This window comes from Lissotriton vulgaris, chromosome 6 (assembly GCF_964263255.1).
Source record: "Lissotriton vulgaris chromosome 6, aLisVul1.2, whole genome shotgun sequence".
Classification (NCBI taxonomy): domain Eukaryota; kingdom Metazoa; phylum Chordata; class Amphibia; order Caudata; family Salamandridae; genus Lissotriton; species Lissotriton vulgaris.
In genome coordinates this window covers 1325854844-1325867332 of record NC_141694.1, presented here as the reverse complement: position 1 = coordinate 1325867332, position 12489 = coordinate 1325854844, and positions in this window count along the sequence as shown.

The window sequence follows — 12489 nt, the reverse complement described above, 5'->3', positions numbered from 1 at the left end:
TCATACTATTGTGCCGTAGCCAATATCTGAGCCGAAGTAGAAACGGCCCATGCACTTTCTGAATTCCTCAATTTATTGCTCAAATCGGGCAGTAAGTTCGAAACAAATTTATCCACGAACAACCTTTGACCACCCTCCGTGCTCATATCCTGGCCACTATGGTCGATGAATGCCTCCTCGAACCTCGTAAAGAAGTCGGAAACACTCTCGTCCTTCTTTTGCTTACAAGCCGACAATTTGTCCCAATTTACCCTCATAGCCGGCATAAGAGTTTTCATTAATGTTATTATTCTTTGGGGAAGATCGGTAATCAGCTGGTCGGGTTTAGCACCACCAACTTGTCCGGCATCTGCCGCTACAATGGCAGCCCAAGCACCACCTAATTCATTTGGATGGTTTTCATGGCGAATTTTAGCCCATACCGGTTGCGGTACGACATTGCCGAACAACATATCGATATCGGCAAGATTCATTACCGTAGCATCTACGAGCTGCGATAATTCCTTATAATACCCTGTAGGATTTTTGCGTGGATCAGGCAAAGATTGCTTCACCTGTAACACCTCTGATCGCTTCCACGGGAGATGTATCCATACTCTCTGGAAGAACGGCAAGATCGGAGGAGCAGCTGCGGGGTTACCTGGCATCCAAACTGGCGGAACTTCCCGCATAGGATACTGACCAGACTCATCTATCTGTCTTTCGACATCCTCGACAAACAAGGCTTGAGGTATAGGAGTGGGACGAAAAGATAGCAATCGTTCAACGGCTCGTCGAACATTGGTATCAACTATCAGTCCAGTCGAGAACTGAAGCTGTAAATCAGACAACGCGGTCAGCACCTCGTCAGGTGCGTCGGCCGATATCTGATCACGAAGAACCTTACACATTTCCTCGAACACAAATCTCTGGGTTGGTATATTGAACTGACAAAACGTGTCGAGCACAACACGTGGTGGATTTCTAAGGGGGTGCATCATCCAACCCATCGCCATATTGTATAGCGAAGCACGTTCCCTATTACCAGGGAGCTGACTACGTCTCTGAGGACCATCTGAACCAGCGGACCCAAGAACAGGTCCGAGTGAATGAAAGAAGCTAGCCGCAAGAGGAGAATTACGACTACGAGTAGAGGGAGAAGCATAGGACACAGGACTAACAAGTGAAGGGGTAGAGGCAGAAACAACAGCAGGGGTTAACAAAACAGGAGCAGTAGCGTGAGCAGGAGTATGTGGAAGCGGAGGAGCAGTAGGAATAGAAACAGATGAAGGAGCAGGAACAGTCGGAAGAACGGGTGCAGGTTGAGGAACAGGCAAAGGAAGAATAGGTGCAGGAACAGGTACAGGGGGAGCCACGGGAGCTGTGGTACCCTGTACGTACGGAGGTGGCGATTTCATAAGATAGGACATTAAAGGATCCTCAACTGACTCATCCTTCTTGTCCGGCTCCGTAGGCAAAGTAGGATAGCATTTATCTATAGTCATACGCTGTAATCTATCAAACACTTCCTTTTCCCTAACCTCCTTATCATGCTGGAACTGCTCTGCTTTCTTTACAATGGTACCAGCACTATCTCGCTGATTTCGTTTAGTCTGTCTGATTTCTTTCTGTCGGGCTTCTTTACGCCACAACCGAAAGGCATCAAACATGGCCGGCCTTGACTTTTTCTCGCGAACAATTTAACCTCTAGATTGTCTAAGATCGGTGCCTCGAAGCTACCATGTGGTGGCCAGCGAAGGTCACCATCTTTCTTCGTATATTTGATCCAGTATTCATTAAAAGTAATCGGGCCTAGCCCATGTTTGCTATATAGTTCATACGTGGGAGTTCCAACCGGAGGTATCGGACACGAGTCCTCCAGTCGGGAATCCGTACCACAAGGCCTGAAACAACTAAACAAAGTACTGCGGCCAGGCATCTTGCACACTAGCCGAGTTTCACAAACTTCAAGGGTTACGGGATTTACCAAGTCCCAGCAAAGAACAAAACCCTCGGTTTTTGGCGGCTGCAGTCGTCAAACAACACAACAAAGTACGCTAGCAAAGTGTCAGCGACAAAAACACTCACACAGCGTTAACAACGAAAACACTCGCTAAAGTGTCAACAACCAAGAACTCTGGGAGCGACCCACAAATACTTAACTCAAAGATCTATGGCGTCACCAGGAAGGCCCGTCAATCGTCTCGCTATACCAAGGTCTACGCCAGGCGCCAAAACAGGTCTACAGTCAGGGCAGCAGTCCTTCGCAGCCGTCAGGAGGCGGGAATCTTCGCGGGAAAAGTCTTCGGGCCACTTGTTTCGACAACAGGATCGATGAAGCGGAGTGCACCTTCCCTCGGAGATTTCACACGAAGTTCCTCACGATCGTCGGGCTTGGACCGGTACCACTGATGCAGCCCCACGTTGGGCGCCAACTGAAGGACTGGGTTCTTTAAGACCCAGCGGTGCCAGGGCACAACACCTGAAACCTTCGTGGGTAACCTGCTCCGGCGTACGAATGACAGAGACACAGGACACTTCCTTCGGCGTCAAAGATTCAAGGTTTATTTGCTGCAGGGAACACAGAAATCACAGGAAGTACATCGAGTGTAGTTCGGGGAGACTGCTTCAAATTGGTTCTGTGGATCGCTCCTTTTATACAGTTTTTACCCATAGGACAACATGACACACAAAAGTTTACAACCCGGTTCCCACCATTATCCCCCAGAGGGGTCGCTTTGGTCACTTTGATACACATGAGGTCCGGAACATAAGTGCGGAAACATTTGGTGGTTCCCAACTGTAAAAACCCATCTTCCCATTATTAGCGAATTCCAATCAGCAGTAAAACAGATCGAAATAGGAACAAGGACAGGTGCAGAGGAAGACGGAGACAGTGGGGAGATCGGAAAGGGTGTAAAAGGGGAGGTATCGGGAAACACGAGATACAGCCATCAAAGGGACGTGCCTAATGAGATGCACGGCTGAGACAATAAGTCCGTGCGGCAAGATGAGCCTCGAGCGGCACCATCTGCTTTACAGTAGCATCCCCCTCGTCATAAAGACACTTACAAAGAACATGTGTCTTCCGCAAATACCTTGGGAGTCCCAGGGTCGCGAAGCGGACAACGTCCGTTCGCTGGCTACTTGAGTGCAAGAGACAAAATGGATGCCGTATCTAAGATGGAACCCGTGGGTACAGATGAAAAACCCACATAACAAACGAACGGTTTAAGTTAGCACAGCGAAACTGCGCACACTTACTAAACTCGTCATTTGCGGTTCATAGATACCAGACTCGACCATATTCGTGCGAGTCGAAAACACCACTTACATTTGTCACGGAACCTCACCATGATAATGCTAACTGATTCAGTAAATACATTGAACGCACAGTACTTATGATTTATGTCATTTCTGGTCTATGTGTTACGTACAATATGTACAATATTTGTAGATAACCCTCTGTGGAGTTTATTTTGTATAACCCTGTGTGGAGTCTCTTTTGTGGTGTATTTATTGTGTTACTGGTGCGAGTGTGTTGTGAAACGCTGTACACATTGCCTCTGGGGATAAGCCTAACTGCTCTGTGCCAAGCTACCTGGGGTGAGCACAGGTTATCTTTGATGTGTAACTTTATTGCCCTGACTAGGGTGGTGAGTTCCACCTGGTTTAGGTGTATACCCTAGCCAACCAGAAACCCATTTTCTAATAGCCATCCACCATGTTCAATAAATGCATGGCATCACATGGACTTCTGGCATGAGACGATGGCATATCCATTTACGTATATGCTTAAAACACTCAGCTTTACTTGCAAATGTCTTCCTTAGCTCACATTTTTAAGCTAACATAATTCCTCACTAAACTGAAATTGTCAATGTCCATCTTCTATCTGAAGTGCAATCTGACCAAGACAAAGTTTTCCTTTCTACTTCCTGGAACAAAACCCTCTAACATACTATCTTGGATGGATCCATTTTAAATAGTGGAAAAATGTGTTAGTACTGTCCCCGCAACCATATCCTTGCCTTTTATTATTGACTCTTGTATCAGTCTACAAAATGATGTGTCAAAACTTCATAGATGAACCTTCTTCCATGGTCACATCACTATACAAAATAACCAAATAACATAATTATTCAATTATAGAACTTCCAATCAGTAGTACGAATACAGAAACACTGGTACTACCATACCTAGACAGAGGAATAGAATTCTGGTACTCTTATTCAAACCAGCACTAACTTTACTTTAATCTGAATTACATTGAGCAGCTTGACTTGTCATCAGAGCTAAGAAATATGAAGAAATCTCTCTTCACTTGATGAACCTGCCCTAGCTCCCTTTATAAGCCAGATATTTAACCTCAGAATCTGATGTATCAACTACAAAGCAGAAATTCTTACTAAACTGCTTTTTACTATGAAAAAGTATGGTTGACAAGCCTAACACCAGAATCAAATTAACACAGCCCTTGGAAATGACAAAAGTGAAATTAACGTCAACAACAGAAAGCCACAGCTTCTCTTATTTACCAGAAAACTTGGATTTCTTCACTGGAACCAATGGGGATCTCCCAAATAATCCCTCCGCTCCTCAGAACATGCTATACTATCTTCCGAGAAGACCTTTATCCGACAGGAATAGCAGACTAACTTCATCACATTAAAGCCTTAGTCCAGTGTTTGACCATGTTGTATGTTGTATCAAATATGCTTATGTTGTGCAAATACTCTGATGCCTCTTGGCCAAGTTGGCACGGGTAACAATAAATAAATAAAAATGAATAAATATGTTTGTTTAAATTGACATCATCCCTATCTTAGTCAAACTGTTTTATATATGCACCTTTACCCATACAGTAACATAGACAAGAAGAAAAAAGGCATGCATAGAATCCATTAATTCATTTCACTTCCTACCGCAGTCTCCCCCCTCTATGGGTTCCATAAGGAGTTGTCAGTGCTTATAACATAACATGTGTATTTGTAAAGCACACGTTCACCCGCAAGTATCTTGGTGCTGAATAACAGATGTTTACTTTTACCCAACTCAACGGTCAGATTGATGAAAGGCTGAGTGGCCCCACCAGGATTTGAGCCTGTGACCATGAGGTCAAACTCAGGCACGTGCAATGGACGCATTAGTCCACGGAGCCACCAGACCCGGCTTATCCCTATATCCACCTTCCAGATTTACCAACACCAAGGCTATTAGTACTCCAACAAGGTACACCCAAGGATTATGAGGTGCACCTTGAGGGGACGCTCGGAAAAGGGCAGCAGTGTTGGAAATACTGCACCTGATGCCCTCATTAATACCTCATTTTCCCGCAAGGTTTCACCCAGATCTTTTAGCTGCTTTCAGCAGCTGAAATGTTCAGATCCTCTGTGTTCCTGTGTCCCACAAAATTTGCCTATTTGAATTACATGGTACACATAGTGAGACACTAACACCCAGATGTGCTAATCTTTCACAACAATGCAAAGGAACTTGCGGTGGTTCATTGCCTGAAAGGGAAAGACCAGAATGTGCAATATTTATAAAGATATGGCAGATTTCTGCTCTTTCCTTGCACCGGCGCAAATGTGACAGCCTAACATTCATCGTAGGCACTCTTGCACCTTGGTGCAAAGGGGCTTGGATTGTGGTAGGGAGTCTTTTAACACAAAAACAATCTTTAGAGGCATATTCCTCTTTACAATACATGACGCACACGCCGAGCTGAGAATGAGAAGAAGCCGTCCCGCACTCGGGAGGTACAAGTCAGACATGACTATAACCAAAAAAGCTTAGAAGATGCCACGATAGGGTGAAGTTGGTTAAAGCTCTAATAAGCGACTATTTGCTGTATAGGAGATAGAGACATACTGCATAAGAACGAAGATTTTGGGAGACAGCCCTGAGGAAGTCGTAGGGTGACCCACCCAAGGACGAAACGCGTGTTAGCTGGTGCAGGTTGGAGATAACCAATTAAAGACAAGACTGGTTGAACTTGAAGACTACTGGAGTACTTTCTTTCGGACTATAAATATGCACGTGCTCGGAGTTTTAATGTAATGCATATTCTTCTTTGTTCTGTGCTGTGGAATGGGACGCTTGGAAAGGAAAAAAATCCTGAAAACGCTGGCCAGACATCTCACACCTACATCCAAGGTCAACAGTGCTATGCTTCATGAAGCTTCATGCCATTAGGTAATATTTGGCTCCATGTCCAGCTCTACAATAAAACCTGTAAAATGGCATCTGCCATATTCATTTCACGAGCCATGAAAAACACCAGCACACTAATTTATTGCATTATACCCAGGAACTCTATTCAAGAAAACGCTGTACGACAATTATTGAGAATTTTTAAACACTTTGGGCCTCATTTATGAGGCCTTGCGTCAGTTTTGCGCTGCGAATGCGTCACTTTTTGTGACGCATCTGCGGCGTAAAACATGCGCCTTGTTGCGCCATATTTAAAAAGTGACGCATCTAGGTAGATGCGTCACTTTTTAAACCCCTGCGCCACATTATACCTGCGTCAGGTATAATGTATGCAGAGGGGGCGTTCCCCCGCAAAAAGCCTCGTAATAGTGACGCAGTGAAATCTATGAGATTTCACTGCGTCACTTTTAGGATGCTGTTGCGTCAAAATCTTGCGCCTGCCTCACAGCAGGCGTAAGACTGACGCAAGCCCTTTCACATGGGGCTTTCCCCATGTGAAAGGACGCATTGCTGGAGATGCGTCACTTTTGTGACACACTCCAGCAATGCGTCACTTTTGCGCTTACAGATAAGTCAGAAATACTGACGTATCTGTAAGTCCTTGCGACATGATGCGTCATACATTAAATATGACGCATCATTGGTGTCGCAAGGAGTGCGCAGTGAAAAGTGACGCATCGCTGTTTTCACGCAGCGATGCATCACTTTTCATAAATGAGGCCCTTTTGTTTTACCTTGATATCTTCGCCACTTCTATTTCCATTACTTTGAATGTAATGCGTTCATAGGTGAGCCTAAAAAAATGTAACTGAAAGCACAACTCCACTGCACGTAGGAAACCGAACAGTCACCTCCTAGCTGCATGTGATCACTCATGAGTTGTTCTTAATTGGAAATGACAGAACAAAGACACAAATGTGTTCTTTTGCAGCCATCATTCATATAGGTTTTAGGGTTGTGTTGTATGTTCTGTGAGATTTGTTCTGCAAAGTTTTGTTCAAGACGAAGCGAAGCACTCGTGATTTAACGTCAGATATGTTGAAATAAAATGTTTATATTTGTTTTTGCTTTAAACTTTATTTATGAAGGCCTTGCGCCACCGGTGCGTCACTTTTTCCCATGTTAAAAGTGACGCACCGGCGGCGCAAGGCCTTCATAAATAAGGCACCATGTGTCATTATTAATGAGACAGCCTTGGTGCAGTGTCCAAGCCCTTTCAAGTCAATTGCCCATCTGGTTGATACAATTAACTTGATTCCCCTGAATTGAAACATGACTTACAAATCTAAAGATGTGTGCAACATTTTTGGACAAAATGTAGTGGTAACTCGTGGGTCCTACCTGCTCTCCCTTTTATTCACTGTTCATTCGTGCTCTCTATTCTAGTCCGTCTTCTCTTTCACTTCCGGGTGTATGTAGATGCTGCATCAGTTTGATCAGATCGCTGCTGATCCTTGTTTCATTGGGGATGGAAATTCCTGTATAGCCTTCCCCAGCTTAATCTTAAGTGACATACTATGCTTATACAACCAACGCCCAAGGTATTCTAACCCTCTCACTTCAATCTTGCACGTCTCCAATTTTTTCATCAACCCACATTTCTGCAAAATACATAATTTAACACTTTATCATGGGTTTCCTTATCGTTGCCAAAAATCAGGATGTCATCTTGGAAATAAGACACATTAGGCATATCATGGAACAGATGATGCACTGTGCTCTGGAAAACTGATGACGCCAACGCAAAACCAAAAGTGAAAATATCTGGGGCGAGTGTGGCACTGGGGGACTAGATGCAGACATCTACTAAAGTGGATTTAGCATGTCCCTCTGAGTATCTCCTTCAGCAAAACATGAGTCACACTGGAAACATTAGCAGCAAGTGAACGCTATCTGGAGAGAAAGTGGGTGCATAACGCACTAGGTGTTAATTCATTTTATTTTTCCTGCATGATGCACACACAATCAAACTAGCAGTAGAACTTAACTTATACTCCTGTGTGTGTCCAGTTGCTATGCAGGCTTTGACTTTAAATTGTGCCGTCAGTAGACTTCTGACGCTCTTCCGCTTCCAAGAGACACTTCCCTTAGATGCGCGTTGCCGGTTGGTTCCTACGTCGCTCGCGCAGTCACTGAAGTCTGCGTGCAGCAGCCGTTAGGCTTGCGTGCAGCATCAAGTTAAATTTGAGTGCATGGCAACTCCTTCATTCAATGGAATTAATGGTACTTGTGATTCCGCTGCTCACCTGTTGAGAATAAAAGGCTCACGATACCCAGAAATCCTCTGGCCTCTTGGGACTACTTCATCCACTAACAACACATACCTCTTGAAGTTAATCCTTTGCATTAAATGCATCTTGCAAGTCAACATTACCTCCTCGTCCTGTCTTCCCGTCCCATTGCTTACAAGTGAGCAGCTAGTCTGCTCCACAGAAACCTACCACCTAGCTGAGCTTTTCGCACCTCCCCCAATATGGCATCACCCCCGGGTGATCATAAAGGGGGAAGTGCATCACCGCAACATCCTGTTCTTTTTTTTGTGCACGCAGTGTCTTCATGCCTGGCTGAGCGGAAGGGGTGAGTTTTCCTTTCCCTTTTTTTTGTTGTTTTGTTTATGTTTGCCGGCATGCTGTAGCGGCCACCCTTTTTTGTGTGTTATGCTTTGCCCTATATGCTGCCTGTTCCTCTGGGTTGTCGCGGTTCGCTTTAGCAACCGTTTTTCTCTATTTTGCGCTCACCTGCTTCAGGCCTGCTTTAGCAGCCGCTTTCCTTTTGCCGAGCCCGCGGTGCCCTGCTTTAGCGGGCGGGGGTTACGGTGGTGGTTTCTGGCAGCTCATGTGGTCCTTCTTGTTTCGGGCTGCCTGGTGTGATTTTGGGACAGGCAACTGCCTTTTCTAGCACCCCCCCTTTTTTTCTGGTCCCGCGTGAGCTCGGGCCCTTGGGACTTCCACTGTATTTAATGGGGTCCTTCTTTGCTGGCACTCGTCCTTCTCGGTGCCTGTTTTCTGGATTGGTGCTGGTGTTTTTGGACTTGTGGTTGAGGTCTTTGTGTCTTGCTCCTGTGGTCCTTCACTGGTGCTGTCATGTCTTCAGGTACCTCTTCCTCCGCTCCTCCTCTGGATGCCCTGCGCTTCTTAATCAATGAGGCTGTGGCTACTGCTTTTCAGGCTCTGGAGGATGTTGGGCCTCCTGCCAAGGTTCATTGTGGGTCTTCGGATCCTCAGGATGCTCCTGATGGCGATTTGGGTCCGGATGATGAGGAATGTGTTCATGGGCGCTTTGTTCAGGGTGCTGAGATCTCTGAATTGTTTGCCCATGTCCGTGATAATTTGGGGTTCTCTTCTCCTGTGTCGGATGTCCTGGAGGATGACTTCTTTACGTAGTATGACCAGCCGATTCCTGACTCCTTCCCGTTGCATGGTGCTGTGCGCAAGGTGCTGGATCATGAATGGAAGGAGGTGGATAAGTCTGCCTTCCTGCGCTTTTTGTCCAAGCGCTATCCTTTGGAGGGTTTTGCTGCAGAGTTTCCTCAGACTGTCAAGGTTGACCATTTAATGGCTGAACTTTCCTCTCATGGTCTGGTCCTATCAGAAGACGCCCTTCCTTCGGACGCTGTGGATAAGCGTGTTGAGGGGGTGGATAAGCGTGTTGAGGGGGCGGTGAAGCGTTCTTATGCTGCTTCTAATTTTTCTGTCAGGGCGAAGGCCTATTCGAATTACATTGTCCAGCGCCTCCTCAAGGATTTTCAGGCCCTGTCTTCTTTTTTGCAGGAAGGGGAGGATGCTACTTCTCTTTTGACCCTCATTGAGTTACAAGTGTGTTACTTGTCTCATCTTTCCTTTCACAATTTAAGCGCCGCTGCGGCTGCTTCTGGTGCTTCGATTGCTGCACGGCAACATATCTGGATGCGTTCCTGGAAGGCTGAGTCTTCTCAGAAGGCGGTCCTGCTTAAGGTGCCCTTTGTGGGTTCCAAGGTGTTCGGTTCTCAGCTGGAGGAGATGGTGAAACAGTCAGTGGAGAATCGCAAACTGGTGGCTCCAGTCCGCCCTCCTACTCGGGGTGTGGTTTTGGCTACTGGCGTGCCTTTGGGCCTTCGGCTCAGGGTGCGACGCAGCCCTTTCGTGGCAGGGGTCGTGGCCGGGAGGCCCCTGGAGGTGCCAAGTCCCGGGCCCCTGCCGGTGTTGCTGACACCACTTCTTCCTCTTCGCAATGACTGTCTACCTTTGCCGGTTGGGGGCCGCCTTCACTCTTTCCTGCGTCAGTGGCTGTCAGTTCCAGATGTCTGGGCGATTCGGACCGTGTCAGAGGGTTATGGAATCGAATTCTCCTCTCCTCCGCCTCCGTTCTTCCTGGTGACTCCACTGCCCCGTGTTCCTCTGCGTCGTGCGGCCTTGCTGCAAGGTGTGGGCCTTCTGTTGGAGAAGGCGGCTATTGTGGAGGTTCCTGTCCAGGAAAGGGGCGAGGGTTGTTATTCGATTCTCTTTCTGGTCTCCAAGAAGGATACTTCGGATCTGCATCCTGTCTTGGATCTGAAGCGTGTCAATCGCTTCATCCCTCATCGTCCATTCAAAATGGTGACTCTGTTGTCCATCCTGCATCTGGTGCTTCCTGGGTGCTTCCTGACATCCCTGGATCTGTTGGATGCTTATCTGCATGTCCCGATCTGTGCGGAGTATCAGAGGTTTCTCCGGTTTGCTGTGGGTTCCCGACACTTCCAATTCAGGGTGCTGCCATTTAGCCATTCGTCTGCGCCAAGAGTTTTCACGAAGCTCTTGGCCCCTCTGGTGGGTATTCTTCATTCCCATGGTCTGCAAGTTTTTCCCTATCTCGATGATCGGTTGATTGTTTCTCCTTCTTTTTCTCAGGCTCTGTCGGATGTGGACCAGGTGTGTCATTTGCAGGGGTCCTTTGGGTTCCTCATCAATCACCATAAGTCCTCCCTGGTGCCCTCCCTGACACTGAAGTTCCCTGGGGGCTCTCTTCCGCATGGATCTCGGGATGGTGTTCCTCCCCCAGGAGCGCCAATCGACTTTGTTTCTTCACCTTTCGTGGGTTCTGTCTCAGTCTCAAGTGTGCCCGTCTCTGGTTGAGAAGTCAAGGGGCGATGGCATCCACCTTGCATCTCCTCCCTTGGACCAGGCTGCATTTGTATCCACTCTTGCATCATGTCCTGTCACACTGGGATCCTTCCTCTCTGGACTACGAGGCCTTGATTCCCATCTCTCCTGGGATTCGGATGGATCTCCAGTGGTGGTTGTCCCCTCAGTCTCTCTCCCAGGGGTTCGATCTTCTTCCCCCTCTGCATGTGGTTGTGTTGTCCACGGATGCCAGTGCGGTGGGTTGGGGGGCGGTGTTGGGTGCCTCCAAGGCTCAGGGTCGGTGGTCCCGTTTCGAGTCTCTCCAGTCCTCGAACTGGAAGGAGTTGAGGGCTGTCTGGTTGGCTCTTCAGTGGTTTGCTCCTCTCCTTCTGGGCTGTGCGGTCTCGGTAAAGACCGACAACCAAGTTGTTCAGTCTTCTGTCAACCATCAAGGGGGCATGTGCCGGTCTCTGTTTCTCCTTTCCAGGGTGATCGGTCTGTGGGCGGAGCAGAACCTCTTGTCTCTGACGGCGGTCTATCTTCCGGGAAAGGAGAATGGGCCTGCGGACTCTGTGAGCAGGGTGTTCCCCTCCTTGGTGACTATGTGTCTGTCCCCAGATCTGTTAGATCTGATTGTCCTCTGGTTCCGCCGTTGGATCTTTTTGCCTCGGAGGATGCTGCTCTCCTTCCTCGGTTTTGCAGCCTCGTGTCCTCCAGTCTGGCATTGGTGATCAACGCTTTCTCCGTCCCTTGGTGGCTAGGGCTTCTGTTTGCCTTCCCTCCGTTTGCTCTGATTCCACGGGTCCTCCGGAAGATTCGGTTGGACAGTGCAGAGGTTCTTCTGGTGGTGCCAGAATGGTCTCATCAGTCTTGGTTTCCCCTGCTTCTGACCTTGTCTGTGTGCCCCCATTGGAGGTTTCCCCTGTGTCCCTCCCCTCTGCGGGCTCCTCTTCTCAGTGTTGCCTCACTGCGCCGCCTCCGGCTTGGGGTTTGGCACTTGAAAGGTTGAGTTTGTTGGGCCAGGGTTGCTCATTTGAGGTTGCCCAGTGCCTCCAGTTATCTTGGCGCCCTTCCACCTTGAGGTCCTATGACCGTCATTGGAAGAATCTCCCTTCCTGGTGTCTTGGGAAGGGTCTCTCTTCTTCCTCCTGTGAGGCTGTGAGGGTGTTGGATTTCTTGCGGGATGGAGTCTTGGGACTCGCTGTTTCATCCCTAT